Source organism: Coenobita brevimanus, unplaced genomic scaffold, assembly GCF_032717465.1.
Source record: "Coenobita brevimanus isolate Jiangsu-jjx unplaced genomic scaffold, ASM3271746v2 jjx.HiC_scaffold_2584, whole genome shotgun sequence".
NCBI classification, from domain to species: domain Eukaryota; kingdom Metazoa; phylum Arthropoda; class Malacostraca; order Decapoda; family Coenobitidae; genus Coenobita; species Coenobita brevimanus.
In genome coordinates this window covers 43,674-71,314 of record NW_027643527.1, presented here as the reverse complement: position 1 = coordinate 71,314, position 27,641 = coordinate 43,674, and the positions used below count along the sequence as shown (strand labels likewise).

At 41.0% G+C, this 27,641-nt stretch overlaps 1 pseudogene; it reads right to left on the bottom strand.

Annotated features, from left to right (window-relative positions):
* Window positions 1–17,297, bottom strand: part of LOC145389885 (mediator of RNA polymerase II transcription subunit 24-like) — a 51,006-nt pseudogene extending 33,709 nt beyond the window's left edge.
* Between the last annotated feature and the right edge of the window lie 10,344 nt (window positions 17,298–27,641).

Here is a 27,641-nt window from a genome sequence, read left to right as displayed (position 1 = left end):
GTTTTGTCTGTGGCTACCCTTTGCGGGATTAGGGCGTCGGGCTATAGATAGATAGATAGATAGAAATATATATATATATATATATATATATATATATATATATATATATACAGTAAAAGTCCATTAATCCAAACACAGATAATCCAAAACTCCCAATACAGTATTCTGAATTTCTGAAGAAGGCTGACAAAAACTCCCAAAAGTAAAAAAAATCAAAATTAAAACATTCAACTGGGTGCCAAATGTGCCAAAGTGCCAGGCAGTGTTGTCATGGAGGATTCATGGAAGGAAGCTTCTGTATACTTTGATAAACTGGTGCATTTCGTTGAACAAAATAATCATTACAATGGGGATGAGGTGACCAAATTCCATATCTTGTGAAATGAGTTCTACAAGAAACGTGCCCAGACTGTCAGGCAGGCTAATAGCTGTGAGTAGCTGAAGTGCATGAGCAACCATTCAGGTACATCCACTGATGACTACCCAAGACCACCTACCCACACTCCAAAGAAGGCACCTCAAGGATCTCTAGAAGAAACAGGTAGTCCTAAGCTGATGCTTGAGGACGATGAGTGAAAGTGACAAACAAAGTGAAATACAGTATACTGTACCGTATGTTTAAGGAATTTTCCACAGTAATACATATTAAGTTTTTGTGCTTTTACAATACCTGCATATTATTAATAATCCTGGACTTACTCTCTCTACTTGGATTTACCTGCCTGCAACTGCTGTTTTCAACACTATACATTACAGGTGCGTTAACAAACCCATAACATCTCTTAATTTACCAATTACAGTTCGTGTCTTCAGTAAACATTATTAAGTACAAAATTTGTGTATTACATAAAGTAATGTTAATATGCTTGTCTGGGATACATGGCGCCTGGCAATGAATGAATGAATGTTAATATGTGTCATATTGTATTATGAGTGAATGAAAAGTGATCCATTAGGTAAAATTTCAGTTTAAACATGAAATTGTCTCTGGGTTCCCAACCCAAAATTAGAAAAATCTGATAATCCAAATGATTCTCGGTCCACTGCCATTCGGATTAATGGACTTTTACTGTATATGTATACATATAGGTAGATAGATAGACATATGTTTGGGTGGCAAAAATAAGGCCAGAATACATGTTTTCATAGTTGCACAGGGGAGCTGGCGGAGAGGGGGGTGGTATAAAATCGTGAGCCAGAAAACTCACCGAAACTTACCATGCACAAAAGGGTTCATTTGAATTAGGAATACGGTTGAAGCCAAAATTTATCCTTGTGGCACAGCAGCATTAATCAAGTGGAAATGGGAATATACATCAACTACTTAAACTGTTATCTTTCTGTTACTCAGATATGTGGAAATCAGAGGAACAAAAGATGTTAGGCCATAGCAAGGGAGTCTCGATAGCAAGGAGCGGTGCCACACTTCGTCAAAAGCTTTAGAAATATCAAGGGCTACTGCAAAAGTTTCTTCAAGTTGGTCAACTGACTGATGGATCACATGAGTCAGGAAATTATGTATATCAATAGCGGATCTTTTGTGGTGAAAACCATACTGTCTATCAATAATCAAGCTGCTGGATTCAAGATGTTTACCTATGTGCTTATCAATTACAATTTCAAACACTTTACCAAGAGAAGACATGATAGCTCTTGGTCTGTAATCAGGGGGGTTAGAGGAATTTCCTTTCTTCGTAATTGGGTGGATATTGGCTTCTTTCCAAGAATCAGGGAATGAAGAGGTACGTATGCATAGTCTGAATAAAGCTACAGCAGGAGCAAGTTCAGGGAACAGTTTTTCAAAACAATTGGAGGAATTCCATCCGGACTTGGAGCTTTGTTAGCTGGTAAGTTGTCTAGGATGGATTTTACATATCCAAATAACATCACCCAATCAGATGTGAGAGGTGTAAGGCTGAGAGGAAAACCATGAATAGTGCGAAGAGAGTGTTGGATGCGAGAGGGATGTCTGTTGAGCATGGAAGAGTGGTTGCGCGTGATAGAAATGATTGGAGAGAAATTGTGGAAGAATAAATGACGACGCACCTGAGGGGATATTCTCCCACATTTGGTCTGATCAGCTGATCAGGTCAGGTGCGGGTACGGGGATGGACACCGATTGAACTGCGCAGTTGACCCTCGTGTGGTGTGGTACGGTGAGAATCTGTCCCTCCTCCCCTTTGGGCTAAGATGCAAATGAGTGTGTTTGTGTGGATGAGTAAATTGGGAGTGTGTCGTCCTGTCTCGGCTACCTCCCTTTCTTTGGGGGTAGCAACCTGGGTATATAGAGATATAGAGAAATAACATCATCTGCAAGTAGCAAGATGATCAATAAAACAAATCAACAGACTGAAAGGGTTAATGAACAGTAATAAAAGAAACAGTGAGCATACCTGGAGCTGCTGAAGAAGAAGTAGTTGTTGTGCAAAAGTTGAGGCATGGCGGGTGGTGTGAGAGAGGACCTCCAACATGACCAGGCTATGCATGGCGTGGCAAAGAGGCACCTTCATGCTATCAAATTTGTGCTTTTTCCCCACACTGTCTAAAGGTTGTTGATCACGTAGTTGGCTGTACACAACACCATTCATATTAATGAAAAAGAGTGTAATCATTAAAGCTCAGTTACAGCAGAATACATGTGTTGCATACATTACAAGACCAGTATTTCATACATGTTTCCTTATGCAAAGTATGTAATCTTGACATATTCTTTACAACTATATATCCATGCATTAATTCAGCAGATACTTCTGTCATAAAGTAAGCAACTGCAACTTACCAGACAGTCTTAATAAGATTATCTTTGTTCTCAACAATACCACCAGCACCTGCTAGCAATGTCTCAACTTCTACCATTTTCTTAACACAGCTGCCCCAGGTACCTGAACAAAAGTATTGCATATTTTAGTTTTACTTCTGAATCATCATCATCATCATCATCATCCTAATTTTCTGAATGATATATGGGTGGGTACGATTAAGAGAGAGAGAAAAAAAAAAAAGAATGCAGAGGAATATGCTAACAATGTCCAGTTTAATGGAACATATATCTGTTTGCTTGTCATTTACGTCTTCAAAACTCTCAGCTGTCTGACATCTGTTTACTTGTCATTTATGTCTTCAAAACTCTCAGCTGTCTGACATCTGTTTACTTGTCATTTATGTCTTCAAAACTCTCAGCTGTCTGACAAAATACAGTATATCAATCACAAACAGCTTCAGTCTCTCTTTGTCATAACAAGCAAACATCCAACTGGCTATCAAACTACAGAGTAACATGGCTGGAACAGTTCAGCATACAACAGTTACCTTCACCAGACATATTCATCAATGATATAGCTTTTTCAAGCCTGTAAGAAAGGAATAAAAACTTTAAAATGTATCAACCTGAATTGCATTTATGTCAAATTTGCACTCAAGAAGCAGTGGTCATTGCATATCACTTTGTAATGATACAGGTTAGGAAGAGAAAGCAAGGTTTTGGGACCAACTGCTGCATATAAGGTGACAGGACAGATGCCTAAGAGTTGTTGCATGTTTGTAATGAGAGACCTGAATAGGAGAGCTGAAAGTATTACCATGAAGTGAAATCCAGTTACCAGCCTGGTAACCAGAGTCACCATTCATATGCAGGAAAAACACCCACAAACAGAGACAAAATCCATGCTGGGATTTTCATAATCTTGTAAATGTTATTACATATGACCAAATAATGGGGTGATGTGAAGCCTACTATGGTGCCCATAAACTGTGTGGAGATGTAAATGAGGCATCCATCCAGGAACCAAATTTCCATCCCCTTTCCTACACCTTGCTGTGATGAGGCACTGTCCAGTGTCCACTGCAAGAGAATATTAGTTCACTGAATGGGGCAACCCTGCAGAGGCAGTTTTGCTTGTGACTGGTGGGTCTGCTCAGCCAGACAGACCAAGGTTACTCAATAACCACCACCACCACACCACTGCTTTGTTTTTCAAATTCTCCACCTGCAAAAAAAAAAAAAAAAAAAAAAAAAAAAAAAAAACAATTTACTACCACAATAATTGAGGCGCCTGGAGGGAAAACCAGGTAAGCACCACCCCGGCCAGAAACGGAGTTACATATACAGTAGGCTCGCACAGTGCACGTCATCGCAGTGCGTGATTCGCCTTGTGCACGAGTGACCAAAAATCATAACCAAAAACCCTTCAATGCGTGAGTTTACCGCATAGAACGCGAGGCAGAGGCAAGGAGTGGCTCAAAAATGCCATTTTCTGCTCAACCATACTGCATGAAACAGCCAGAGCATTTACTTCTCAAAGTGCAATTACCCATAACTGTGATATCAAGTGCAAATATAAATGCCTTAGTAGAGGGAAATTATTATATTTGACGTAGGAACTAAGTACAGAAAATCAAAGAGCTGTTCTTTTCCCACACACCTACAGGGCACAGTGACACTAAGAAATGGGCAGAAAACTCTATGGGGAGCCACATGAACAGAGTGATGACTCATCCTTACGATGGTGAGCAATGAAAAGTCAAAGACTGAGTGGAAAATTCCAGTTTTCCTCAAAGGAAGTCTGGACAGTGTTACAATCACCACACCAGTCAGTGCTGCCAAAGCTGGCCAGCGAGTCCAAGGTCACTGCTAGTGGCACGCGCTCGGAAACAGCCAGCCAAAACACAGAAAACCAGTCATCTTTAACTTATCCTTACTCATCGATGGGACCACCTGGAGACCTGAAGTTACTTTCATTTGAAAGGGTTGGTGAGTCTTATGTATCTTTAATTTTTTCTCTAGCTAATATAGTTTGGCAGATAACAGGGTTTGATGTAAGGGTATTTTTCCCAAAATCATGGAAATCCCGTTGGGAGGAGTGGGTAATGTCGGAAAACCCCTGGCGTGTAGGGGTTAAGGAAAGTTTTGACATACATAAAACAATCTTTACAGTCATGTAATATCTCCATTAGTAAACTTCCATTCTTACCTGGTTCTTCTCGGCGTCCAATTTCAAGCATACAGGTGAGGAAAGGTGAGCTGAGAATGTGGACAAGAATAGAAGCAGCCAAGCTGAGATTTGTCGAATGTTCAGGGGCTGTGCGCAGGTCCACCAGCTGTTGTATAGTCCATGCCATCACCTGTACAAAGTACAAAGCTCTCTTATATACACGCTACCATTTCCTTTCCTGAGCACACTACAGGTGTTCATATGTGATTATACAAAAGAAATTTCTGCTACATTTAGAATTTTTCATGTGAATGGCTTTAGCTACTGTTCATATGCAGTACTTAGCAATGATCCTTCCCTGCACACATACTCTTTAGATAGGTGTATGTACGTGCTGTTGCCTAATAATATTCAGTGATATAAGCAAGACGACCTGCCATTCGCACCCTGCACAAGCCGATTACCAGGAAGGGAAGGAAATTCTTTTCACCCACAAAAGCATCACGTGAACACAGAAAACTATCCTGTTATGCTTGTGAAAGGCAAAGAATGTGTAAAATGATTCAAAACAGTGCAACAAACCTGACCAAATCGGTAAAGATACCAAACAAAAATGAATTTTTCTTTTATTTTCATGTCTTTTTTGTTTATGCCTGTGTTTATTTATAACCGTAAACAGGGAGGTTGTGTGTTTTGCAAGGGAGGAAAAAGATGATATTTTCTGTCTGTGTCGAGATAATGGGTGTAACTATATGTGTTTAGGCATGGCCACGAGCGAAAAAATCGCACATCCACTCGTCACAGCAACAGGTGGCGAACTGGCAGCAACAGATGAGGTGTGAGAGTGTGAAGGTCAGTCTCATGTCCCAGATGTTCGTTCACTTCCCGAAAGTTTTTACAGTTTTCTACAAGTCGTGCTGCATTGAATGATCCAAACCAGTACAACAAACCTAAGCAAATAGGTAAAGATACCAAGACAAAATTGTATTTTTCGCATATTATCAAGTAATTTTTGTTTGTGCCTGTATTAATTCATAATCGTAAACAGGTGGTTGTGTGTGATTTGCAAGAGAGGACAAAGATGATATTTTTTGCCTGGGTCGGGATAATGGGTGCAGTTCTGCTTGTTTAAAAATGGCCAGGAGCAGAAAAATTGAAAATCCACTCATTACAGCACCAGGCTCTGAACTGGTCGATGAGGTATATGGGAGTGTATTGTAGGTCAGTCCAAAGACGTTCAGAATGTTCGTTCACTTCCCAAAAATGTTTGCAGTTTTTTATAGGCCGCGCTCAAACAACGCCTGCGGCCATTTATCGGCTAAACATCATTTGACGCCAACAGCCATGAAGGAGTTAAGTTTACTGTGTGGTGGGTGGAGGAAGGTATAAAATGGGTGGGATGGGTGGTGAAGAAAAGGTAGGTTAAGGTGAGACAGTAATGGGCAGTGGGATAGGCCTAGCATGGAGAAAAGTTTTGTAGGTCTGTTGGTATGGATGTGGCAAAAATTGAATGCAAAGTTTTCTCCACGTAAAACTAAATATAAGCATATGCTACTCTCCCATACTGAACCTGATGGTTCACACATGCATAAGTAAAATACAAGAAGAACTACCAGCATAACAAGGAAGTAACTCAGAAAACTAAATTTGCTACATTATAACTAAAGGAGACAGTTAAAAGTACAGGTACCAGTACTGGATATGACACTTTACTGTACTTCCACTCACCTGTGCCAACCATTTTACACCACCAACAATGGAAGTAGCTAGCATCAGACAATCCTCAGGTTTTCCTCTGCATGACGCGCTTTTCTGAAACCATTACATTACTTTACTAATTTTTTGTAAGTACTGTAACAATAATGACTAAAAATCATCACTATCATCATCAAATCTAATAATAATAATAAGTGGTAGGTGAGGGCCCTCACCATCCACTCACTCAATGTAGTGCTGCTCTCAGGTGACTGCCCTTTCCTCTCTTCCCTCCTTTTTTTCCTTCCTTCCTCTTCTGTCTTTCTTTCCTTCATTCTATCTTCTTCCTTCTTTCTACAGGTGACTCTGCACTGAGTGACAATTCCAACGGGTTCCTGTACACCAAGAAACCATTTACTATGCTGAGTGATAACCATACAACTCAATTATGGCACCTGGTGGTTTAGTGGGTGTTACTGCAGTATGTATATGATATTAAATGCGCTTTTGTTCGCCTATTTATGTTCACTGTATTTGTATAGCCTAGAGCTGGGTCTTATACTGTTAAATATTTTTGTCGGATTTGTTGGAGGTCTTGTAAACCCAATGCTTCACCAAGTTTCGTTTCGGTGTCTCGAGAAATTGATGGCTATGACTTGAAGTTCATACTAGACAGCCGGCTACTTGCTGTGTGTGCTTTAGAACCTCAGGCAGACGTCTGTTGGGAGGCATTGAGCGAGGTCTGGCTGTGGCTGCTAGTGTTTATGAGGAGCACAGATGTAAGTTAACATTTCCTCGAGCCATAGAGTTAAGCAGTGGATGAGTGCTTGTAAAATATGGCTGTTCATTTAACTTAATGTAATTTGAGTATTTGTGTATATTAGAGTGAAGCATTGGGTTATTAGGAATTTTCTTTTTCAGTTGTACAGTGCAGTTACGTCATGTGAGATGTCTGCGAGAATAAAGCCGATGTATCTGTCACAGTCTCTGTTCACCCTGATGGCTGGCAGCCACAAAGTACAAATCTCCTGGCGGATTAACACTGCGGCACCGGGTCTGCGGTTCACTTGGATCTGCTTCACCAGAGTACAGTGTTGGGAACCATGAGTGTTTAGGTTTAACTGGTGCAGTGTTAAGAATACTTGGAGTGACCGTGACTTTTGTGTATAAAATGTCTCGCAGTGGCGATATTAGCAAAGAAAAACATGACCTTGGCCGGGAGGATGGCGCCAGAGGTATAGAGGATTTTGTGGATAGTGTGTTGCGTGAACAGATTCTGGCGCTACAGCGTTCCCGTGCTGGTATAGTGGGATCACTCACGAAAAAGGAAAATGAGTTAAGTGATTTGCTGACTTGTGAAAATACAGACAGACTTCTTATAACAGAGAAAGTGGATTCTATTGAACGAACCTTGAGTAATTTCCGAACATGTCATACTCAACTTACCGGATGTCTTGAAAACTTAGACTCGACACATCACCTTAGTGAAGCACAAGCATATCATGAGAACATTATCCAGCGCGTGCAGGGAATACTGTCCGTGGCAAAACAGTGGATAAAGAAACATCCCGACAACGGATTAGTCCAACCAAAAGTTACTGCACGTAAGAATGCAGCTATCGGTGGTGAGACAGTGCAACCCGAAGATAGTGTTAGTGCTGCTGGTAGAGCCAGTGCTGTGTCCTCTACTTCCAGTGCTAGGGCGAGGGTGGCGGCCAGGAAGGCTGCACTTCAGGTCAAAGCACAGCTACTCAATGAGATACAGCAGAAGAAGAATGAAGCTGAGCGACTCGAGCTACAAGCAGACATTGCAGCCGCCGATGCAGAGGAGAAGGTCTTACTACAGATGAAGGACAAAAGGTCAGGACGATCAAGCGTGGGATCAACGCGTGATGGTACCAAGGGTCACTACACTCATAAGGTCTGTAATAATAATGCCTATAGTGAAGTTGTTGACCATGATGGGAATGAATGTAGACCATTTGAGCTTAATCCTTGTGCTGACGAATGGAGAGAACGCCCACCAAATGTAGTGCCTTTGAACAAACATAACCATCATAATTCGTGTGATCAGGTTCAGGATCAGCGCCATATTCTCGACATATTAAGACTTCCTAAAACAGAAATGATGGTATTTGATGGTGATCCACTAAAGTACTGGCAGTTCATCAGAACATTTGATTCTTGTGTAGGTAACACACTGGCTGATCCTGCTTCAAAATTAAATAGATTACTTCAATATTGTTCGGGAAAAGCGCTGCAGGTAATCGAGAGTTGTGCCATTTTTTACCCCAATGTAGGTTATTTCAGAGCCAGGGAGTTGTTAAAGGAGAGATTTGGTAACGAGTATAAGATTTCTGAAACATGGATAAAGAAAATTACAAGTGGTCCAGTGTTAAGGATGGTAGACAAAGAAGCCTTACAAAACCTGGCAGATACTGTCAGAAGCTGTAAGGAGACACTTGATGCAATGGGTATGTTACAGGAAGTGGATACTCGTAGAATTATGGTGAAAGTCTTGGAACGGTTACCCCTGTACATTCAGGGAAGATGGCGTAAATCGGCAGTTGAGTATCTAGAAGAGAGAGGTAGATATCCTAGTATGTCTACACTAGTAACATTCCTGGAGACCGTTGCTAGAGAGGCCAATGATCCATTCTTTGGATGTTTTGAGGAAAGACAGAGAGAGGATAAGAGCAATAAGAAGGTTGGGTATATAAAGAAAAGGAGTGTAAACTTAAATACAGAGGCTTCAGAAACAAAGGACAAAGGAACTTTGAGTGATGATAAATGTGTTAAGCAATTATGTTGGATCTGTAAGAATTCTCATCAGCTACGTAATTGTCCTCAGTTTCTGAAGTACTCTCCTGAAAAACGAGTAGAAGTAATTAAGGACATGAAAATATGTTTTAACTGTTTGGCATCAACTAAGCACAAAGCCCAAGGATGCTGGCTGAAAAGGACATGTGATTTTAACGATTGTAAAGGAAAGCATTCAAGGCTGTTACACACAGGACTGCAGCTTAGTAAGGGTACTGATACAGAAGCCAGTGAACCAGTAGCAGTAGGTGCAGCAAAGAGTTATGCTTGTGGAAATGCAGGAAGGGACGACTGTATTGCATTACCAGTCGTACCGGTAAATATTCATGGAGCTGGTAAGAAAAGAGAAATAAAAACATACGCCTTGCTTGATCCTGGCAGTAGTAAGTCTTTCTGTTCCGTGGACCTGATTAAACAGCTTGGCGTGGAGGGTAATCAGACTTCATTGTTGATGACTACTCTGAGTGACAGCAAAACCACTGAAGTGTTGGAAGTGTCTTTGGAGGTGTCAGGTATTTCTGGTCGGAGTAAGCAAAAGGTTGTACAGATCCCTAAGGCATATACAGTGTCGAACCTCCCGAGATGACAGACAGTATTCCAGATGCTTCTTATATTTCAAACTGGAGACATTTAAAGGACCTTGATTTTCCTCAGGTGGGTGGCGGAGTTTCCCTAATCGTTGGTCAGGACCTTCCGCATGTGTTAACTCCTCTCGAGGTGAGGAAGGGTCTTCACGGTGAGCCATATGCGGTACGCACACTACTGGGGTGGACTGTAAATGGACCTCTCGGGAAGAGTAGTAAGAATAATGCAGTGTGTAATTTTATTAATTCATTACCAGGAACAGAACCTAGTCTAGAGGAACAGGTAGAGAAATTTTGGAAGCTAGATGTTGGTCAACATCTGGCTAGCTCAGACACACAACTCTCAGTTCTAGATAGGAAGGCTGTGGACGTCTGGATGAACTCTGCTTGTCTCGCTGATGGACATTATCAGTTAGACATACCTTTTAAGTCCAATCCTCCAGAATTACCTGATAATTTTTCTGTTGCTCTTAAAAGGTTAGAGTCTCTTGGTAGAAAGCTATCCAGAGACAGCCAATTGCATGAACTTTATGCGAAGGAGACAGACAGGTTATTGGAGCAAAAGTATGCCGAACGTGTGCCAGATGAAGAGGTGGATGCTCATAGAGGTAGGATATGGTATATTCCTCATCACAGTGTCGTACATCCTAGGAAGCCCGGCAAATTTCGAATTGTGTTTGACTGTGCAGCTGAGTATGAGGACACCTCTCTAAATAAAAGGGTATTGCAGGGACCCGACTTAACAAACACACTTCTTGGAGTGCTGCTTAGGTTTAGAGAAAACAGTATTGCGGTCAGTGGTGATATAAAAGAAATGTTTCACCAAGTGAAGGTGTCACCTCAGCAACGTGATGCTCTGAGGTTTCTCTGGTGGCCAGGAGATGACCTGTGTAAGAAGCCGGTAATATATAGGATGACTGTTCATTTATTTGGAGGGATCTGGAGTCCAAGTTGTGCTAATTTTGCACTGCAACTCACTGCTCAGAACAATGCTGGCGAATATTCTCCAGAAGTAAGTAAAACTGTCATGCAAAATTTTTATGTTGACGACTGCCTTAAATCTGTAAGAGATGAAAGTACTGCAATTGAACTTGTGAAAGATTTGACAGATCTTCTATCCAAGGGAGGATTTCATATAACTAAGTGGTTAAGTAACAGTAATAAGGTGCTTGACTCTATTCCATTATCAGAAAGAAGCAAAGAGGTGACCGATCTTGATCTGGAAAGTGATGTCCTTCCCACAGAGAGAGTTTTAGGTCTACAGTGGAACATGGAAGGTGACTACCTGAGTATAAGTGTAATATCAAAGGATAAGGAATGTACAAAACGAGGAATATTAAGCGTAATAAGTTCAGTGTATGATCCTTTAGGTTTTGTTGCTCCCTTTGTGCTTCAGGCTAAGAAGATTTTTCATGAGGAATGTAGACTGGGTAAAGGTTGGGATGATCATTTGGAAGACATAAACAAGCAGAAATGGAAGGTGTGGTTAGCAGATCTGGATAAACTTAAGGAAATTAGGCATGACAGGCGTCTTGTGCCTAATGAGTTTGGTGAAGTAACTTCTTATCAGATTCATCACTTTTGTGACTCATCCCAAGAAGCTTATGGAACTGTTTCATATCTGAAGATGACTAACGCTGAAGGTGAGAATCATTGTTCATTTCTTATGGCAAAATCTAGGCTTTCACCCTTAAAAGCCATGACGATACCGAGACTAGAGTTATGTTCAGCAGTCTTGGCAGTGAAGGTAAACAGTCTGTTGGAGAAAGAGCTGACGATAGAACTACGCGAGCCAGTATACTGGAGTGACAGCATGATTGTGCTTCAATACATTAAAAATGAGAGTAAAAGGTTCCACACATTTGTTGCCAACCGTATTGCTGTTATTCACGATGGTTCTTTCCCCAGACAGTGGCATTATGTGAACACGAAAGTTAACCCTGCAGACGACGTATCTAGAGGCTTGAGTGGAGCAGAGATGGTGTCTAACAGGAGGTGGTCAAAGGGGCCGGAGTTTTTGAGGCGTGATGAGTCAGAGTACCCTGAGTCTCCAGTCAGCCATACTGACTTGTTGCAGAATGATAAGGAAGTAAAGGGACCAGTGAGGCAGTGTACAGTTGCAATGGAAACCTCAGGTAGTGGTACTTGCATTGATTACTTGATCAACAGGTATTCTAGCTGGTTCAGACTGAGAAGAGCAGTGGCTTTGTTGCAGCTGTTTTGCAGATGGTTTATAGCAACTAAGATTCACAAGGAAACCATAGTGTTAAAGGCCAAATCTGATTTGAATGTAAACCAAATGAAGTTTGCTGAAGCTGCCATACCGAGATACGTGCAGGAAAGTATCTTTAAACGGGAAATCGAAGAGCTAGAGAAGACTGGTAAAGTTTCTAAGCAGAGTAAATTGTACTGTCTTAATCCTGTCATGAGTGATGGTTTGATCAGAGTAGGAGGTAGGCTGGAAGCTGCACCCATTTCTCACACGACTAAACATCCAGTAATAGTGCCTTATGTGAGTCATGTCGCTGAACTGATTATTAAAGAAACTCACGAATTTGAAGCGAAGCATTTGGGGAGAGAATATGTATTAGCTTTGCTTAGGAAAAGATACTGGATTCCTAAGGCACGTCTTCTCGTCGATAAGGTTATCAGAAGATGTATAACTTGTAAGAAAGTAACAGGTGCCACCGCTACACAGCAGATGGCAAATCTTCCAGTTGACAGGTTAACGCCTGGGGGTCCTGCTTTCACGAGGGTAGGGGTTGATTGTTTCAGGCCCTTTCTTGTGAAAAGGGGCCGGGGTCGAGAAAAAAGATACGGTTGTCTGTTCACATGTTTGGCAATTCGTGCCATTCATATTGAGAAGCTGTATTCACTGGACACTGACTCCTTTATTAATGCTCTCTCTCGTTTTTCAGCTAGAAGAGGTCTTCCTGAGAAAATCAGGTCAGATAATGGGACTAATTTCGCGAAGGGAGAGAGAGAGCTCAGGGAAGCGGTTCAGGAGTGGAATGAGAGTCACAAGACCAGGGAATATCTGTTAAAACGCCACATCTCCTGGGAATTCAACCCTCCCACGGCTTCACACATGGGAGGTGTTTGGGAGCGCCAGATTAGATCGGTGCGAAAGGTACTCAGCAGCATCCTGAAGAAAGAAGTGCTGGATGACGAGCGACTGGACACAGTTTTTTGTGAGGCAGAGTCGGCTGTCAACGTACGACCCTTGTCTCCTGTGTCCGGGGATCCTAAGGATCTAGAAGTGATCACACCCAACAGTCTCCTGATTCTCCGTCCAAGTACTCAAACTTTACCTGGAAAGTTCCGTAAATCAGATGAGTATGGTAGAAGGTGGAGACATGCTCAGCACTTGGCTAATCAGTTCTGGCGTCGTTGGTTGAGAGAATATATTCTCACGTTGCAAGCAAGGCGTAAATGGGTTGACAGAGCTAGAAACTTCACGGAAGGGGATGTAGTGTTAGTATGTGATGACAGTACTCCACGAGGTGCGTGGCCTTTAGGTCGAATCACAAAGGTTTACAAGGGTCAAGATGGTCTTGTTCGATCGGTTGAAGTAAAGACAAGGGGAAATCTTTTAGTAAGACCAATCGGTAAACTATGCCTCTTGGAAGGGGCTGAGGAGAAATAGGTGAAATTGTTCATGGGAGTTTTATTTCTACAGTACTATCAACCATTAGGAACAGCATTTGTGTGCATAATTCTGCAGATAACTGTAGGGGTGTAAAGAGTTTTTTGAGTAACATGTATATAGATATGTGTTCATGTAGTAAAATTGTCATACTGTTATGAGGTAAATGTGCCTTTGTAAATTCACATTTAAGGGGCCGGTATGTTACTGCAGTATGTATATGATATTAAATGCGCTTTTGTTCGCCTATTTATGTTCACTGTATTTGTATAGCCTAGAGCTGGGTCTTATACTGTTAAATATTTTTGTCGGATTTGTTGGAGGTCTTGTAAACCCAATGCTTCACCAAGTTTTGTTTCGGTGTCTCGAGAAATTGATAGCTATGACTTGAAGTTCATACTAGACAGCCGGCTACTTGCTGTGTGTGCTTTAGAGCCTCAGGCAGACGTCTGTTGGGAGGCATTGAGCAAGGTCTGGCTGTGGCTGCTAGTGTTTATGAGGAGCACAGATGTAAGTTAACATTTCCTCGAGCCATAGAGTTAAGCAGTGGATGAGTGCTTGTAAAATATGGCTGTTCATTTAACTTAATGTAATTTGAGTATTTGTGTATATTAGAGTGAAGCATTGGGTTATTAGGAATTTTCTTTTTCAGTTGTACAGTGCAGTTACGTCATGTGAGATGTCTGCGAGAATAAAGCCGATGTATCTGTCACAGTCTCTGTTCACCCTGATGGCTGGCAGCCACAGTGGGTAATTAAGGTGCTCCAATCGAATTGAGCCTGTGCAGGTTTATATCCAAGAGGTAACTGGGGTTTACTGCTCATGTAATGCCACTTAGGGATAAGTGAGGCTGGGCACTCTCATTTTAAATGTCAAGACCAACTTGCCTAGCCCTGGGCTCCTACACTCCTCATGGGGCAGCATAGGACTGGATGATGGATGGATGGATAAGAATAATGACTAATAATAATCGTGTGACATGATCAGAAAAAATGCCGCAAGGGCAGCCTGGACTTACACACAAAAAAAACATTCCCAAGGATTTTATTTGCCCCCCAAATTGGTTATATTGGTATAAACTGTATACTATCATTTTCAATTATGTTTATATTATACGATACACTACTAAAAACAGACAAAGTTGATGAGTAAAAAACCACCAGGCACCATAGTCTGATTATATGGTTACCACCCAGCATAATAAATGGTTTCCTGGTGTTCAGGAAACCATTTGCCTTGTCACTCAGTGTAAAGTCACCCACAGACAGAAGGAAGAGGAAAGAATGGACAAAAGTAGGACAGAACAGGAAATGTAAAGTCACCAGCAGGCAGGAGGAGGAGGAAAGAATGAAGGAAAGAAAGACAGAAGATGAAGGAGGGAAGAGAAGAAAAGGCAGACACCCAAAGCAGCACTACACTGAGTGAATGGATGGTAAGCACCCCTACCTTCCACAATAATAATAATAATAATAATCTATCTATCTATCTATTGCCAGATGCCTCAATCCTGTTCAGGGTGGCCACAAACAAACTGCCTCCACGTCGCCCTGTCCCACGCCATTTCACTGCCCTGCTCCCACTCACACCCCCCTCTCTCATATACCTCTCCACCCCATCCTTCCATCTCATCCTCAGCCTCCCTCTCCCCCCTCCCCCCCTCCACCTCACTCACATACACTCTCTTCATCAGGACCAACTTGCCTAGCCCTGGGCTCCTATGCTTCCAATGGGGCAACAAAAGATCGATGATGAAGATAATAATAATAACAGCAAACAACAACAATATTAATAAAAATAATAATAATTCAAACTGTATTAACAAATACAAATTTCAAATGAAATGAATGTCTGAAAGCTACATATTCCATTATGGTTATACACAATGGCTTACAGTACTGTATCCATCCATCCATCATCTAATCCTACAATGCCCCATGAGGAGCGTAGGAGCTCGGGGCTAGGCAGTTGGTCCCGACATTTAAGATGAGAGTGACCAGCCTCACTCATCCCTGAGTGGCATTACATGAGCAATCAACCCCAACCATCCCTTGGATATAAACCTTCACCGCCTCAATCCGATTGGAGTGCAATAATCACCCACTAAACTACCAGGCGCCAAAATTTGGTTATATGGTTACCACCCAGCGTAGAAAATGGTTTCCTGGTGTACAGGAAACCATTTGGTTTGTCACTCAGTGTAGAGTCACCCACAGGCTGATGGAAGTGGAAAGAATGAAGGAAAGAAAGACAGATGAGGTAGTGTAAAGTCACCCGTAGGCAGAAGGATAATGAAAGAATGAAGGAAAGACAGAAGAGAATGGAAGGAAAGAAGGATGGAGAGGAAAGGGCAGACACCTGAGAGCAGCACTACATTGAGTGAGTACTGTATATCATTAAAATTCATCATTCTTCTATCAAAACATTTAGCAATAACTCAAGTACTGAGTAACTGAACAGTTCTATGCAAAACACATGAGATACACAAACACTAATGGAGTACCATCATTGACTGCAGAAGGGTGAGTAAAGCATGAATACAGTGTGGTTTGTGTAGTCCATCATACTTGCTGATGCTCTCAATCACACCACCATACGAAACAATCTGAGAAAAAAAATATAAACTACAGTATAATATTGCAATAACAGCAATTCATTACTTTGCTAATGTGTGAATTAGATAAGAAATAATTTCACATAACCAGTAAGAAATTCAAAAGAATAATATCCAGCATTTCAGAAAGAGCTTCCCATGAAATCCATAAACACTCAGTCTTGCCATATTTCTCCCACAGAGTTAGTTAAACCCAAAAACCAAAAGAAAAATACAGTATTGCAAGTTATAAACTTACCATACTGGTGAAATTTCATACACATGAACAAACATAAACATGACCATAAGCAATAATCATAGAATTTTTCATTCAATTATAAACTGTGATATCCCAAAACTTTTTAGGTTCAAAATTCAATCATATTACTGTACAATGAAATCTAACATAATATAGTACTGGATGGAAATCTTCATACTTTCATACAAACCATAACTGTACAAAAACCTCTCAGTTTTATGACAGCATCATAAAATTTTCATTATGACACACCACATCACTCAACCTACCGGAGGAACGTCACTCAACCTACCTGAGAACTAAGAGAGTGTCTGAGGTAGGACAGGATAAGGGTATTTGGCAGGGGTCCCATTACAGCCTGCTGCAGAATGTAATCAGCTAAGTGGTAGATGTCTCCACTGACACCCCAAGGCAACACCTGAAAAAACAAAACTTCTTGGAAACTATCATAAGTGTCCTCTAGTTGTATTATTCATACAAGAATGGTGTTTGGCGGCATTTCTAAAGTTCTCACAGCGCTGACACATAAGCCACACTTTTCTTCTCAATCAATAACATTTTTCATCCTGAATTACTATAATCATGGTACTGTACTCACAGCAAGGTTTTAGTTTGCTATATAAAACTCCTAAACATAAAATAGTGACTGTTTTCTTCTCACCGTCTTTATATGTATTCCCCACTGCAGGTCTGACCATCGTTCCCGCCAAGCTCTGATAAGCAGGGAGCGAATAGTGCCCGCCTTACTGCTGGTGACTGCTTCTAGGACCATGGTGATCAATGTTCACCTCAACCCTCTACACAGCCAACAGGCTATGCACTCAGGATTAAAATCAGGCCTTCATCTCCTCTTCTGGAAAAAAAATATATATGTATGTATATATACAGTAATCCCTCCACTATCCGATGTAACAGAGCCAAAGGCATGTCCCAAAAGTGGTCCTGTCCGGATATTGGGCCCCAGCCTCCTGGACTTGTACTTATGGACCCTAACTCAGACAAACACTTATACAACTCCCTCTGGACATGCATAGCATCTATTTAAGACCCAAATCACACCAATAAGGGACATAAAAGACTGAAATAAATGCAAAAGAACCAGAGAATGAGGTTTTAGAGGTGAGTTTATACAATATTTAACATTCTGGGTACTTACAACAAGCCTCTGGCTCCTGGACTGGTAGTTATGGACCCTAACCTAGCCTAACTCAGAAAAACACCTCCCTACTGCACATGTATAGCACCCAAGACCCTATTCACACCAATAAGGGACATAAAAGAGTGAAATGAGGTTTTAGAGGTAAGTATGGAAAATACAGTACAATATGAAACATTCTGGGTACTTACAACAAGTCCCTGGCTCCTGGACTGGTATTTATGGACCCTAACCCAGCCTAATTTTGAAAGTCACCTAAATAACTCCCTACCGGACATGCACAGCACATATTTAAACCTATTTAAGACCCTATTCATACCAATAATGGACATAAACCTTGAAATAAATGAAAAGGAACCAAAGAATGAGGAATTAGAAGTGTCTGTACCTCATCCAGGGTAATTACAGCACGTTTGTGGCCGCCTTTTGAAAGGTTTTGGCAGTGGTGAAAATGTTCTTGAAGCACATTCAGTAATCCAGTGTTGTGCTGCACTTACAGTAATTCTTTGCACTGTGAGTTATAATTGTTTAACAATGCACATTGTTAATTGCACCAGGCCAGTTTCAACTGCCATTTGCACTCCACAGCTAATCCTTTGCACTCTAAATTCTAATTTCTTAACACTGCACAACACTGTAAATTCCTGTGTGGTCTAGTGGCGAGGTATTGCAGTTTATTCACTGTTTATTCACCAAAAAACGAGCACGTGTGGCATTCACTGTAATAAACACCCACTCGCGATCGAAGTAAAGCAGTAACTGTTGGAGTGTTGGTGACGGGGAAACAGAGTTGCCAGATCGCAACGGCCACATTACCAAACTCCTCAATTTTCATTACCGGTACCAAATTTAACTTTTCATTACCAAATTCCTCACTAATTATATATACAAGTGGAAATACAGTACATGCAATCACTCTTCTTATAATTAACAGCATGTTGATTATTTTCATGTTATGTAGGCTGGTAGATTAATCAGAAAGAGCAGACAATCCACCATCTCCATCCTGTGTATCCTCATTCATGTGAAAAATCCATATGGTAATGCATTATTCTAATTCATTACCAAATGAATTTTTCATGACCAAATTGGCAAACATTTGGTACCGGTAATGAAAAATATCAAATGGCAATACTGACAGGAGAGGGGGGAGGGGGGAGGAAGGAAGGAGGGAAGAGGCCATGGTGTAAACAGCTGTTTGGTGCCGCGCGGCAATTTCAAATTACAGGAGGGAAAAAAAATTGGATTGGGGGGGGATTTTTATCATTTTTTGGCCATTTTTGGGTTCTGAAGGTCCAGGCCCACAATGTCCGGTAAATGGGGTGTCCGGAAAGTGGGCGTCCGGATAGTATAGGGATTACTGTATATCACACTACAGTATGATCATGGTGAAACCATAGACCTCATTCTGTTTAACTTCCAAGAGACTTTCTACGAGGTTTATCATCAGATACTGTTGGACAACCAGCAAACCATATGAATATCTGGAAATCTTTTTGCATGGATTAAGAGCTAGTGGGAAATGGGAAACAAAATCCACCTTTATGTGGTTTCTTCCATTATGCCGGAAACAAACAACCTCAGGTACTGCTTAAGGAAGGTGATGATAATAACAGGAAAAAATTTTCATCAGGAAAAGGTCATTTACCACCCTGAAAGCAGCCAGGAAAAAACTGAAACCAAGCTTGAGGAATGTGAATGTTAACTGGTAATGTCTTTCTGCTGCTTAAAGCGTACATTCACCAAAAAATCCTTCATATAGAAAGGAAATCAAAATGAACATACATGAATTAGGTAACAAACATGCCACGCTCTCCTACGATTCTATTTTGACCAGTTTTTCCTATAAGCCCTCAGTTCTGAAATTTAACATTAGGCTTACCAACAGAGTAACTTACGTCTGTACGTCCCACAAGATGTATCTTGATTCTGATGCCACAACCAGATAAATGAGCCGGTCTTAATAAAGTCAAAATGGTCAAAGTTTCTATAATTTCCCACTCACAACAAGTCTAACTCACTAGATGTTTACTGTGATGTTGTTGAGGTACTGCCTTTACAACGGCACCTCTAAACGATTTCCTTCTTTCTCTTTTCTCTGTCTTATATGTCTTTCTGTGGTCACACCTCCTCTTCTCTTACTACGTGTAAGCTATAATCAGTCGCCTGAATTTCTGAGCCCTTTCACTTTCCTTTCTCTTTTTTTCCAGCATTTAAATATTATTAATTTCTTTTTTTCAATACCACTTGTTTTAAATAGGAGATTCCCAAGTATATTATTTCTTTCCTCTATATATGGCTGTTGTAATTCTACCAGTTGTGTTCTTTCTTCCATATATCCTGTGCAGTCTAATAAAAAATGTATCAAGTCTTCTGTCTCTACATTACACATTGGACAAATTGTCTCAGTTCCCTTGAATCTATTTCTATTTGCTAAATTTAGTGTATTAGATCTGCATTTAAACAGAATTATGGAGGCTGGTGAATTATCATATATTTCATCTACTCCACCTATTTCTTTCTTCCATTTTTTATATACTTCTAAGCTTGATTTATTTTCCATGTCTTTTCTCCACCTTTTTATGTCCTCGTCATATATTTTCCTGGTTAGTTCATCTTTTGTTATATTTTTTAACCCCTCTGTATTTAGGTCAAGATCTTCTAGTGCCTTCTCACATTCCCTCATCCACTTACTCTTGCGTTCCCTCAGCTCTTCTACAATTTCCGTTAATAGTGCATTATTTCTTCTCTTTAAAATGCCTTGGAGATATTGAGGGTGAAAGACTGACGAAGAGAGTGTATGTGAGTGGGATGGATGGGGGAAGAGGGAGGGGGAGGCCGAGGATGAGATGGAGGGATGGGATGGAGAGGTATATGAGAGAGGGGGGTGTGAGTTGGGAGCAGGGCAGTGAAATGGCGGGGGACAGGGCGACTTGGAAGCGATTTGTTTGTGGCCACCCCAAACGGGATTGAGGCGTCTGGCAATAGATAGATAGATAGATTCTTTGTGTTGGTAACACTTCATGGTAGGAGCGAAATTACTACTACGAGTCCTCCTAGGAGGAACTTTTAGAAGCAACTCTCATCTACAACCACAATTAGTAATAAATTTAGGAGTACTCCTAGAAGTTTTATTAATACCGGCCCTGATCTACACAACCTCTTCCCTTCCTAAAGCCTCCCTGTTCTTCTCCAACTAATTCCTCTGTTCTTTCTCTAACTCACACATCTTATATCTGCATACACATGCAGTAATACACGCATGGGCACACATGTTGTAGTCATATGATGGGTAATCTTATAATAACGGTGATAAGATGATGATGATGATGATGAGCCAAGATGATGTGTGGGATACTGAGAGGATCTTATGGGTAGTGTAAACGCACCTAAATACTTACTAAGATTATTTCATTCAGCTGAGATATATTCTGGCAGTCAGATGTTAATATGCATGTCATAATAAAAAATGTATATATATATATATATTAATATCTTGAGACTCGGTGGCAGATATAATTAAAAAGGCGCATCTTACGTAGAGGATAATGGATGATGATGCTATAAGCGATCACATTCGACAGGTTTTACTCTAGATAATTAAAATTGTTTGACAGTAATATGAACAGAGACAAAGAGACGTTCTCAGAGTGAAGTGGTTAATGTAAAGATAATGATAATGTTTAAGTATATAACACATAAGTGAAAAGAGTATAGTTAAAATGAAATATACAGTAAAGCAAATGTTACCGAGCATGATTGAAATGAGTCTTCTGTCTCTAACTGGAACTCTGTGAACCCTTGAAGCTCCAAATCCCATCAGTCACCCTCTAACCGAGAAAGGGGAGGACGCAGGTGTTGTGTGTACAGTATATTAACTCAGTGATAGGATTATAGTGTGTAAACAGCTTCCCCGTCTTCTTGAGGTACAGAAGGGTAAGCGAGGATACTGTTCATTCGTTCTTTGATAGCTACGAGTTCTCGCCGCTGCGCCAAATCGTCTGTATTAATCTGAAAAAGTAAAGATACGCTGTGGTGTTGATGTGGATGCGCTGGAGGGTGTTGGGAGAGGTACCTTGAGATGCTTTGGCCATGTGGAATGAAGACTGAGAGATTACCTATAGTTCTTCCACCTTAACTTGGCCCAGGTTTTCGTCCCTTTGTAGCTTATTTCATGTAGCTCAGTGGCAGGAAAATATAATACAGTACTACGGTTCTACGTACGTTCCTACCATAATGCTTGTTATTTATTTGTTTATTTTACGCGTCATATTCTGGTATTCGTATTGCTACAGCTCAGATCTGAAGACAGAGACAGTAATATTAGGACAAGTTGGAGTGAAAGGAGTATAAGAGAGTGTATGTGAGGTGGAGAGACGAGTAGTGGGAGACCGAGAATAATGAGGTGGAGGGATGCGGTGCAGAGGTATATGAACGATGCTGGTGTGAGTTGAAGGAGAGGCAGCCTGATGATGCATGACAGGGTAACATGGAGGCAGTTTGTTTGTGGTCACCCCTCCAGAGATTAGTTTTAGATATAAGAAAGAGCACCGAGATATAAATACATCCATAGTAGCGAGTCAATTGATTTTTCTTTTCTGTTGCTCTGTAAGGTCTCTCAGCTTAACATAATCCTGGAGTTTTTCCTTGAATATATAGGCTATCTTTATTAATCTATGCTTCGTTCAGTGTAGGGTCGGACCTTACAGTCGGAGGAAGAGTGATAGCCAGAATTAACTTCCATGCTGACGAGGTGCCAGTGGGAGATGGGTGTCCGTAGGAGGGATGATGCATATGAAAGTGGAGAAATATGAGGGAGAGTGAGAGGCAGAATTAACTACCACATGCTGGCAAAGTACATCTGGGAATGGGATGGGTGTGTAGGGGGTGTGATGTTTGTGAAAGTGGAAATATTGTAAAGTATTGGTTATGTTTATGCGTCAGAGTGTGTGTATGTCATTGGTAGAAGTAATATGGTGTGAATATATGTTAGTATATATTATCTTTATTGATAGACAGTGGGTGATTCTGTACTTACGAAATAAGAGGCTTTACGAAATGTTGATATACATATTTAGACACCACGTTATGGAGATGGTTTGTGTAATATCCTACAGAGACACACAGCCACACCTCCATACACAGGTACACCTCCACACACACACACACACACACACACACACATGCTAAGAAGGATAATAACATCATTCATTAGACCAACCCTGGAATATGCATCAGTAGTGTGGAGTCCTCATCTCAAAAAACACATAGACAAGATTGAAAAAGTTCAAAAGGCCGCTACAAGATGGATACCAAGCTTAAGGGACCTAAGCTACGAAGAAAGACTAAATAAACTGAATCTACCAACACTACAGGAGAGAAAGAAAAGAGGTGACATGATAATGCTATATAAGTGCATATCAGGGAAGGAGAAAATAGACATAAATAATTACTTAACATATGGAGAAGCATCAGCAAGAGGACACTGCAAAAAAACTGCGTAAGAAGAGAGGTGATAAAGACGTACGGAAATTCAATTCCCCAAACAGAGCAATTGATCAATGGAATGCACTACCGAATGAAATAGTGTGTGCCAAAACAATTCACAAATTTAAGGATATGTACGATAAATATGGTTTAAGACACGGAACAGTACGAGCTTGACTCATTCCTGTAAAGATACAATTAGGTAAGAACAATTAGGTAAGAACACACACACACACACACACACACACACACACACACACACACACACACACACACACACCAATCATGTTTTTAGTGTATATAAATGATATAAACAGTAACACTGGAAATGAGAGCTATCTGAATATGTTTTCAGATGATGCAAAAATACGAAGGAGAATTACTAACAGACTCTTGTAAAGAGCTACAAGAAGAATTAAATAAACTTCATGAATGGAGTAGTACATGGCAAATGGAATTCAATGTGGACAAGTGTCATTAATCAAGTTTGGTAAAAGTGGAAAAAGACCTGATTGGGATTATAAGTTAGGAAATAAAACCCTACACACATCAGAAAGAGAGAAGGACCTAGGTGTGATTATCAATAACAGACTATCTCCGGCGGACCACATCAGCGAGAAGGTACGGAACATGTATACACTGCTTGCAAATATGAGAATAGCATTCACATACATAAATGAAGACATGCTAAGAAGGATAATAACATCATTCATTAGACGAACCCTGGAGTATGCATCAGTAGTCTGGAGTCCTCATCTCAAAAAGCACATAGACAAGATTGAAAAAGTTCAAAGGGCCGCTACAAGATGGATACCAAGCTTAAGGGACCTAAGCTACGAAGAAAGACTAAATAAACTGAATCTACCAACACTACAGGAGAGAAGGAAAAGAGGTGACATGATAATGCTATATAAGTGCATATCAGGGAAGGAGAAAATAGACATAAATGATTACTTAACATATGGAGAAGCATCAGCAAGAGGACACTGCAAAAAACTGCATAAGAAGAGAGGTGATAAAGACGTAAGGAAATTCAGTTTCCCAAACAGAGCAATTGATCAATGGAATGCACTACCGAATGAAATAGTGTGTGCCAAAACAATTCACAAATTTAAGGATATGTACGATAAATATGGTTTAAGACACGGGACAGTACGAGCTTGACTCATTCCTGTAAAGATACAATTAGGTAAGAACACACACACACACACACACACACACACAGATAGAGAAGGTCACAGCCTTGCCCTTAGATCGGACTCTATGAGCTTTCAGCTCCCTTCCGGGAGGGTAAAAGCTGACGATCACGACCATCAAGTGATCCTGACCGACCCGGTGAATTACACACACACACAGCCTCTTCCCTTCAGTAGAGCTTCACCCATCTTAGGGGAAATCTCTAGACGCTGGCAGGAGTAGAGGAGACTGTTGACAACCCAGTTACCCTGAGCCAATTATAATCATCAGGTTGTACCAGTTAAATAATAATAATAATAATAATAATAATAATAATAATAAAATGGTGTCGATGTTGAATAAGTAAAGAATTTTCACATAAAACCATCACTGATATTATGCACCTGTACTGATGGATGAGTAAATGGGGAGTGTGTCGTCCTGTCTCGGCTACCTCCCTTTCCTTGGGGGAAGCAGCCTAGGTATATAGATAGATAGATAGACTGATGTGTTGATTTTACCTGTATGATATCTTAATTAGGAACTCAAAATGTGGCATGCAGGCTAATAAATCTGATCCCTGCTAGTCTTACATTAGTGACCGTCAAAAACTGAGGTCTTTAATTCTCCTTTGGTCTCATAGTTTTAAGATTAAGGACTTAATTAAGACGAAGTATTGAAGGAGTCTGTATTATTTCTGTGTATTTTTTTAATGCAAGGAAGAATGAACCCAAGGCCATTTTTCCTGGATACCTCTATGACAGGTTTCCCTCATTTATTTATACAGTTTTCTTATCTTTTTTATTTTCATTACCATTTTCCTGATGTTCTCTGCGTGTTCCTCTCCGCCAAATTCCTAACAGTAAGTGCTAGCAATACAATATACTAACACTATTTCATTTTTCAGAGAGAAGGAACCAAAGGCTGAACACAAACGCAAGATAGTCAAACAAGCAAGCCAACGTCAAGACCATGCTGTACCTGGACACACAGCGTTAGAAAAATGGAGGTCGAAGGCAGGGGGAGATGCACACCAGAATTTTGGCAATGCAGGTGAGTGATTACAAGACACGTAGTATTTTTCCACATCATTTCATCAACTCCCCCACCTCTCTCTTTCTCTCTCTCCCACACACACACACACACACACACACACACACACACACACACACACACACACACATTACATTAACCCTTCCACTACAGTGAGGAGATGAAAGGAGCACTTTGAGGATTTGTTGAATGTAGAGGGTGACAACAGTGCGAGTATAAGTGGTTGGGGAATGGCTGGGAGAAGGAAAGATGAGAGGAGGGAGGAAGAGATCAGTAGGGCGGAAGTAGTGGAAGCAATGAAGAAGATCAAGATGGGAAAGGCCCCAGGGATTGATGAAGTGTGTGGTGAAATGCTGAGGTATGGGGGTGAGATTGTTGTGGAGTGGATATGCAAGTTGTGTAGATTGGCTTGGGAAGAGGGAAGGGTTCCAGAGGACTGGAAATCAGGTATAAATGTTCCTTTATACAACGGAAAAGGGGAGAGAGAAGTATGTGGTAACCATAGGGGTATTTGCCTTCTTAGTGTGACTGGTAAAATATATGGTAGAATACTCATTGATAGGGTTAGGCATATGACAGAGGAGCTAGTTGGAGAAGAACAAGGGGGATTTAGGAAGGGAAAAGGGTGTGTAGATCAGATATTTGTTCTAAGATGTTTAGTGGAGAAGTATCTAGAGAAGGGAAAGAAAGTGTATGCTGCCTTCATGGACTTGGAGATAGCTTATGACAGAATAGATAGGCAAGGTATGTGGAAGGTATTAAGAATATATGGGGTGGAGGGGAAATTGTTGAGTGCTGTGAAGAGTATGTACGAAGGAGCTAGGGCTACGGTGCGAGTGGATGGTGAGCTAAGTGAGTTCTTTGATCTCAATGTGGGACTGAAACAGGGTTGTGTGATGTCTCCATGGCTGTTTAATATATACATGGATGGGGTTGTAAAGGAGGTGCAAGGTAGGGCAGTGGATGTGGGGGTGGCTCTAATGAATGAGGGTGAGATTTGGAAGATTCCGGTGTTGCTGTTTGCTGATGATACAGTATTGTTGAGTGAAGATGAATGGGAGTTGCAAGGTTTGGTGAATGAATTTGGGACAGTGTGTAGGAGGAGGACGCTGAAAGTTAATGTAAATAAAAGTAAAGTTATGGTGTTTGAGAGGAATGAAGTCACAGAATGTACAGTGAGGTTGGATGGTGAGGATATGGAGAGTGTGAGTGCATTCAAGTACTTGGGTAGTGTGATGAGTAAGGATGGAACTTTGGGGGATGAAGTAAGTGAAAGGGTACAGCAGGGAAGGAAGGTTGTTGGTTCACTGAAAGCAGTGATGAGAAATAGGGAGGTGAGTATGGAAGTTTGGAAGTCACTGCATGATAGTATTGTGATCTCTACCCTGAGGTATAGAAGCGAGGCGTGGACCTTGCAAGAGGGGAACAAGTCAAGAGTGAGAGCAGTGGAAATGAGTTACTTGACAGGAGCATGTGGAGTGACATGGAGGGACAGGTTGACGAATGAAGAAGTGGAGGAACGTTGTGGGATGGATGTGGATGTGGTTGAGAAGATTAGGAGAAATACACCGAGGTGTATTTCTCCTAAATACCCCTGGGGGTAGGGGGTTTTTTTTCAAGAATGCTCCCCCAGTATCCCTGCTTGTCGTAAAAGGTGACTAAAAGGGTTGGCGGAGGGTTCGTGCCCCTCCCCGGAAAACAACTAACTAAAAAAACAAACAATAAGCCTCGGACAAGGACTGACCAAACGATGACGACCAAGGACCGGACAAAGGACATGGTAATTGGAACTTGGAATGTAAGGGGAGCGAATGATGAGGTGAAAGAGAGAGAGATTGTCCAGGTGCTTGAGGGTGCGAAAGTGGATGTATGTGAAATAACTGAAACAAAATGGAGAGGAGAAAGTGTGAGAGAATGGGAGTATGGATGGGGTATATGTGCAGGAGTAGGTGAGAATGAGAGGGCAAAGGAAGGAGTATGTATAGTTGTGAGTAAAAGATGGAAGAGGAGCATAAGACAGTATGGATCAGTTGGGTCAAGGATTGTGTGGGTAAAGTTGAAAGTTGGAATACAAATGTGGGCGATTGTGTGTGTGTGTATGCACCAACGCAAGATCGTGCAAGAAGAGTGAGAGAAGAGTTCTGGACAAATGTGGAAGTGTGCATGGAAAAGTTTGGAAGGAATGAGAGAGTGTTTTTGATTGGTGATATGAATGGTAAAGTTGGGAATGTGAAGGTGGATGGA